Source organism: Oncorhynchus kisutch, linkage group LG20 (assembly GCF_002021735.2).
Source record: "Oncorhynchus kisutch isolate 150728-3 linkage group LG20, Okis_V2, whole genome shotgun sequence".
Lineage (NCBI taxonomy): Eukaryota > Metazoa > Chordata > Actinopteri > Salmoniformes > Salmonidae > Oncorhynchus > Oncorhynchus kisutch.
Window position 1 is genome coordinate 35,587,084 of NC_034193.2, and position 7,007 is coordinate 35,594,090.

A 7,007-nucleotide genomic window follows, 5' to 3' on the forward strand; every position below is an offset into this window, starting at 1 on the left:
TATGTTGATGCTAAAATAATGTACAATATTCCAGGATGATATGATAACAAGAGTAATATATTTAATATGCCATATACTCTTTTTTAACAGTTTCACTAATTAACTTAATCTTTATGATTCAACGTCAGTTCACCGTCTCACCTCATACTGTATTGGAGCAGCAGCAGCAGACTGTCCAGTTCACCGTCTCACCTCATACTGTATTGGAGCAGCAGCAGCTGACTGCCCAGTTCACCGTCTCACCTCATACTGTATTGGAGCAGCAGCAGCTGACTTGTTCGTTGATGCTAATCAGCATGTTTCGAATTTGAGAGTAAATAGAGCCGACTACAACTCTAAAAATGAAGGGTTCAACTGGAGTTGTTCTCAGATCCCGTAAGAACCTTAGGGTTCTTGACAATGAAAAACTGCCCCAAAAAGGTTCTTCAAAGAACTTGTTAGAAGATGGGTTCACCGAGGAACCTCCGTTGTTGCTGGACTTCTTCCGGGAACTTCGCAATTACAACTGAAAACGATGGTGACAAGTTTGGATGCGACAACAGTTAAAAAGGTTAAGTTGGGTTGATGTTTGGCTCTGAATATGTCTCGAAATAATTAATATAACAATATAACATACTAATGAATAACGAAGACAATGATGGTTTTCAGTGAATATCTTCCGTGACGTTCCTATAGTTAATTACCGTAAATATTAGAAAGCCGGGTTTGACCGTTGGCGTTGTATGAGCTACAGTTCAGTACTGTTATCTTGCTAGATAACGTTATGTCCTAACTAGGCACAACTAGGTTTGGATTATTTCCCTCAACTATATTTGTTCCCATATATTGCATATCGTTTCCATAAAGCCAACATGGCTTTACACTCATTAACGTAAGTTTCCAATCTAGAGCAGTTCTCAGTTTTGTGATAATGAACTAGCAAACGTTAACTAACTAAGGACGGTGACCTGTCCTTACGAGATGTTACAACGAACTGAATCGTCAATGGAGGTCTTCCTCTTTATATAGCCTGCTACAGCATGCAATACTATCAACTCACAAGGGGGCATAACATTACATGTACAATACTATCCCATTTTGGAAACGTTACATGTACACTACTATCCCATTTTGGAAACGTTACATGGACAATACTATCCCATTTTGGAAACGTTACATGGACAATACTATCCCATTTTGGAAACGTTACATGGACAATACTATCCCATTTTGGAAACCTTACATGTCCGTGTTAATTATCTTAATGATCTTTTCTGATCTCCTCCAAAATGAATTAAGTCCATGGAATGTGTAGTGTATTAACACTTAGTACTTATTTATGTAATAAGAAAGACTCTGAATACAAGCAATTGAACTGGAGCTTCACATTTACTCAAACGAGTTAGTACCAGAATAACATAGAACAACACTGCGCATGACCAAGGGTCCATCCTTAAAGGGGACATCAGTAATTAACAGAACATAACATTCCTTCTCTTATACAATCAGAGTTACTTTAACAAAACCACAACTGAAACATTTCCCAGAACTTGTAGTTATTTTGCATCTTTTAATTTGAACTTCGAACAGTTCGTTTTTGTTTGTTTGTTTATAAGTCTAGTCTGTCTGGTGGATGGTGCCTTCGTTCTGGGTAGCGCCTCGGATAGTCTGGAGGCTCCTGAACATCCTCAGTGTGTGCTTGTTCCATTATAGCTTCTGCAATAGCAGCACCTTCATCAACACGTTCCCTTCTTTCAGCCTGGGGTCTCTTTACTGCCCCACCGTCCTCTACAGTTCCCTGTGTGTCACTCTCAGGATCTCTCTGTGCCTGTTCTCTCTCGATTGTTGTGCTGTTTTCCGTGGAATGCATTTGGTTAATGTGATGCCGCCACATTATCTCTGGGCTCACTTGAACCTGGTAAGTTCTGGGACCCGTTTGTGTGTGTACGGTCCCTCTTGTCCATTTCCCTCCTCTTCTGTAGTCTCGCACCATCACTTCCTGTCCTGTTTGGAGATGGCGCTCCCGGCCACCGGAGAGCATCTTGGCTTGTTTGTTCAGCACTTCATTACGCCTGTTTGGCTTCATGATGTCCAGCTGTGTGCGGTGAGGCCTCCCGAACATCAGTGCGGCTGGGTTTCATTTGTCGTGGCATGTGGGGTGTTTCGGTAGGAGGCCAGGAACTTGGCCAGTTTTGTTTGCAAAGTCCCTTCGTCTCGTTTTCCTGCACGGAGTCCTTGCTTTAGGGTTTGCACAAAGCGTTCTGCCAGCCCATTGGTGGCAGGGTGGTACGGAGCTGAGGTTGAGTGTTTGATTCCATTTACTGACATGAATCTTGTAAACTCGTCACTTACAAAAGCTTGTGCGTTGTCACTTACCAGCTGCAGTGGCAAATCGAAGCGTGCAAACGTTGTTCTGAGACACTCTAGCGTCTGAGCTGAGATGGAGGAGTCAGTGCAAAACACTTCTGGCCATTTGGAATGGGCATCAACTATAACCAGAAACATGTGCTTTTCAAAGGGACCAGCGTAGTCCACATGAATTCTCTGCCATGGCTCAGCGGACCATTCCCATGGGTGGACTGGGACAGGAGCAGGCATGTGAAGGGTTTCCAAACATCCGCTACAGTTCTTTGTCATATTTTCTATCTGTTGGTCCAGACCTGGCCACCAGAAGTGGCTCCTTGCGAGCAGCTTCATTTTGATAATTCCAACATGACCTTCATGTAGTTGCTGCAAGACTAGATGTTGGCATTTCTGGGGTCTCATGACTCTCATTCCCCACATCAAAAATCCTTGGTACGTTGTAATTTAGTTTCTCCGCTGGAAATACGGAGTCAGCTCCTTTCTGCCAGTAGCTGGCCATCCTGACATGGTGTAGGTGTACACTTTTGACAAGGTCACATCTTTCCTTGTCTCATGTTTAATAACTGTGCTTGTGACCGGTAGTGCCTCGAGCTGAGCGGTATGGAACATGTCCACTGCATCCACCCTCCTTTGTCTTTCTCTTGTACACGGCAGTCTGGATAATCCATCTGCATTTGTGTGGAGGGATGACGGCTTAAACTCAATGTCATTCATATGACTGGCAAGGAACTGGGCATATCGCTGTAACCTGGCTGCTGTCATTGCCGGAATGCCTTTCTTTGGACTGAAAATGGAAAGCAACGGCTGGTGATCTGTAACCAGTGTGAAACGCTTGCCATATAGGTATGCGTGGAATTTCTTGACGCCCCACACTAGTGCCAGTGCTTCTTTGTCGATTTGTGAGTAGTTTTTCTCTGCATCATTCAATGTTCGTGACGCAAATGCAACTGGCCTCTCTGACCCATCTTTCAGTGTGTGTGAAAGGACTGCCCCTAATCCATAAGGGGACGCATCACAAGCCAACTTCACTGGCATTTCAGGGTCGTAATGCATCAGGACCTGTTCAGATGTTATGAGCCGTTTTGCCTCCAGAAATGCATTTTCACACTGCTCTGTCCACCGCCATGTCCTATTCTTTTCCAGGAGCTGATTTAGAGGCTGGAGTACTGCTGAAAGGTTTGGGAGGAATCTTCTGTAGTAATTGATCAGTCCCGTGAAAGATCTCACTTCTGTGATATTTTGTGGTCGTGGTGCCTGTACCACTGCCTCGATTTTGTCCTGTGTTTTGTGCAATCCATTGCAGTCAATCTCATGTCCACAGAAGACAATCTTGTCTTTGAAGAACTCACACTTCTGTAAGTTTGCCTGTAGACCATACTCTTTCAGTCTTTTCAGGACCTCTTCCAGGTTAGCCAGGTGCTCTTTGTCAGTGCGTCCTGTTATGATCATGTCATCCAGGATACACTGGGTTCCTGGGATTACTTGCAAAATCTGGTCAATAGTTCATTGCCAAATGGCTGGGGCTGATGCAATGCCAAAAACCAGGCGGTTATACCTGTATAGATCTTTGTGTGTTTATTGTCAGGTACTGTTTGGAACTCTCTTCAACCGGTAGCTGCAGGTAAGCCTGTTTCAGATCGATTTTACTGAAGTGTTTCCCACCAGCTAGTGCAGCAAAGATGTCATCCAGACGTGGTAGGGGGTATTGGTCCACATGCAACATTGAATCCACAGTTACCTTGAAGTCCCCACACATTCTAACAGACCCGTCTTTCTTCACAATAGGAACTATGGGTGTGGCCCATTCGCTTCTGTCCACTTTCGTCAGGATCCCTGTATCCTGCAAGCGATCGATTTCCGCTTCCACCTTTGGTCTCAAGGAGTATGGAACAGATCTGGCTTTGCAGAATTTTGGGGTTGCGTCATCTCTTAGTACAAGTTTTGCTGTGAAGCCTTTTACTGTTCCCATCTGATCACTGAAAACTGTGTTGTATTTCTTCCGCAAGTGTTCCAGTGTTTGGTCTGTGCCTTTCTCTTTGGACTGGAACGTGTGGAGCATTTTCAAGTCACACCAATTCAGCTTTATTTTTGAAAGCCATTCCCTGCCAAATAATGGGGGGCCAGTTCCAGGCACCACATACAGCTGTAACTGCTGTGTTTGCCCCCCATAATGCACCCTGACCTGCAACGCCCCCATTGGGCTCAATCTCTCTCCTGAGTATGTTTTCAGCAACACATTTGTGTTCTTCAGCTTGATAGCTTTAAAGTGCTCATTGTAGACGGTAGTGGAAATTATAGACACTGCAGATCCTGTGTCCAGCTCCATTTTGAGGGGATTGCCTTCGATATCTGGTGTCACCCATATTATGCTACTGCTGGGAGAAGTCACTGTGTTTAACTCCATTGTACCAATTAATCATTCATCTGAATCACTGCCACTGTTCTCTGCTAGTGCATTCACAGACCCTTTCATTTTCTCAGTTTTCCTGTTGCGACTGAATTTTGCTTTGCATGCTCTTTGAATGTGCCCCCTTCTACTGCATTTGTGACAAATTTCGTCTTTGAAACGGCAGTCCTCTGCTCTGTGACCATCTCTGTCACACCTGTTGCATTTGTCGGCCACACGGGGCGCTGTCGACTGCGTGAAAACTTGTGCAGGGAAATTTGTGACAGGTCAGTACTTCTTTTACTTTGCAACTCAAATGCATCTTTAGTCGCAATTTCCAAAGCCACAGCAATTTCAACAGCCTTTGCAAACGTGAGCTCTGATTCTGTGAGCAAACGTTTTTGAATGTGTTCATGTTTCAGTCCACAAACAAATCTATCCCTTAATGTGTCATTTAGGTTCTCTCCAAACTGGCAATGTTCAGACAGTTTCTTCAACTGTGCTACATATGTACTAACACCCCCCCCCCCATTCTGATCTCTCTTGTGGAAACGAAAACGTTCAGCGATGAGGAGTGGTTTAGGTGATAGGTGATTTTGCAATATCTCCACAATCTCTGTGAATGTTTTATTTGAGGGCTTCAGAGGGGCAGCCAGATCTCTTAGCAAACTGTATGTTTTTGGGCCAATTAAACTCAACAACGCTGGTACTCTTTTGTTATCAGCAATGTCGTTTGCAGTGAAGTACTGTTCCAGTCGTTCAATGTAACTTGCCCAGTTTTCTTGCGTGTCATCAAACACATCTATTTTCCCGATGCTAGCCATTCTCTTTACCTCCGGCTCCACGGGTCTTTGATCTGCTGCCTCGTTGTCGTCAGCTCTCCCCAAAACAAGATTTCAAGGACTAGCAGAGGTAGAGAGGCAGGGGTGAGGACATCCTCCTGCTATTTTGACAGTCCCCGAAGGACAATACAGAAGAGGGATTTGCTCTTGTTCCTTCCCTTTCTCTAATGTATTTTGTAATAAAATTAGCAAGTGTAGTAAGATCAATGCTTTACTAGGACTGGAGACCACAGCAGCGATCCTGCTCTTGCCCAACCTCTTCAAAGAGGAGCCAAGTGGCCTTTATGTCCGTGACAAGGTATGCCTATGCACCAATCATCTGTTTCTTCATAAACATAAGTGTGCATGCTTATATAAAACTACAGCTGAACATTTGTTATGTTCTTTGTTAATTGTATGTGTATTAATCTTTTCTTACTTTTGTTGACACAGATTTCACCGCTCTTCACTCCTTTACTGCACATCGGCGGAAATCCATTTCACCATGAGAGTGAAATCCCGCTGGCCTTTGATGGGGAGAACATCCACGCCCTCGAGGACATCCCCATGGGACTTTTATTTTCCCTTAAATTTCCCAAAAATGTCAGAAAAACACTTATGTTGTTAAGTTACTGTGTTCTGGGGAAAAGAGAAGTTGGGTGAAGTTACCAGGGCAGGTCATAAAGATGGCAAACTTCCTAACATAACTAAGTGGATACGATATACACACTAAAGCTGAAAAATCTTTATTTAGCATCAAGTCTACAATGTTGTTAGTTTACCTATGATTCATTTTTAATATATGTTGTTTTTATTGTACATCATTATTATTATTTTAAATGTCATGATTTTATTTTATTATTTTAATTTTATTATTTAAAATATTATTTAAAATATTATTTAATATTTAATATTATTTAATATGGTCTGACATGTCTGCAGAAATGTTGCAATTTGTAATGTGTTTTGTTTGGTAAATTGTATTGTAAATAATAATTCACATTTGTGGTGCCACTAAATAAACAATTAATTATTTAAGTCAATATTGTCAATATTATTATAATATGTTTTTATAATGGAGGGAAGGTGGACAGGGAGTTAAAAAATTAACCCCAAAAGGTTATTTGAGGAACCATGATAAGGGGTTCTTCAAATAACTTATAGGGGTTCCCGCAAAAGGTTCTTCAAATAACTTTCTTAGCTTTTTGTCTGAAACTATTTTCTCAACTGCGATACCAACTCCAGTCAGAAGATGGCGATGTGGGTCTTTCAGGTGATTCTGCCACTGTGAGGTGTAATCTAGTGGACAGGATGCTCCTTCAACATCAACAGTTTGTCAGACACTTTGGTTCACTCTAACTTGATGGAAAAAAGGTTTATTCAATAAATCTAGCAATTCCTCTCATACTGGGAAGACCCCCACAGGCCTTAAAGGTAGTTTTATTTCAAATGTAGTA

At 42.5% G+C, this 7,007-nt stretch overlaps 1 long non-coding RNA gene across 1 annotated transcript; it reads left to right on the top strand.

The window, feature by feature from the left end:
- Window positions 1-241: 241 nt before the first annotated feature.
- On the top strand, window positions 242-6,281 carry LOC109876000 (uncharacterized). The gene is made up of 3 exons (XR_002252898.2): window positions 242-517; window positions 5,790-5,869; window positions 6,004-6,281. It is a non-coding gene; the product is annotated as an uncharacterized LOC109876000 (long non-coding RNA).
- The last annotated feature ends 726 nt before the right edge of the window (window positions 6,282-7,007 follow it).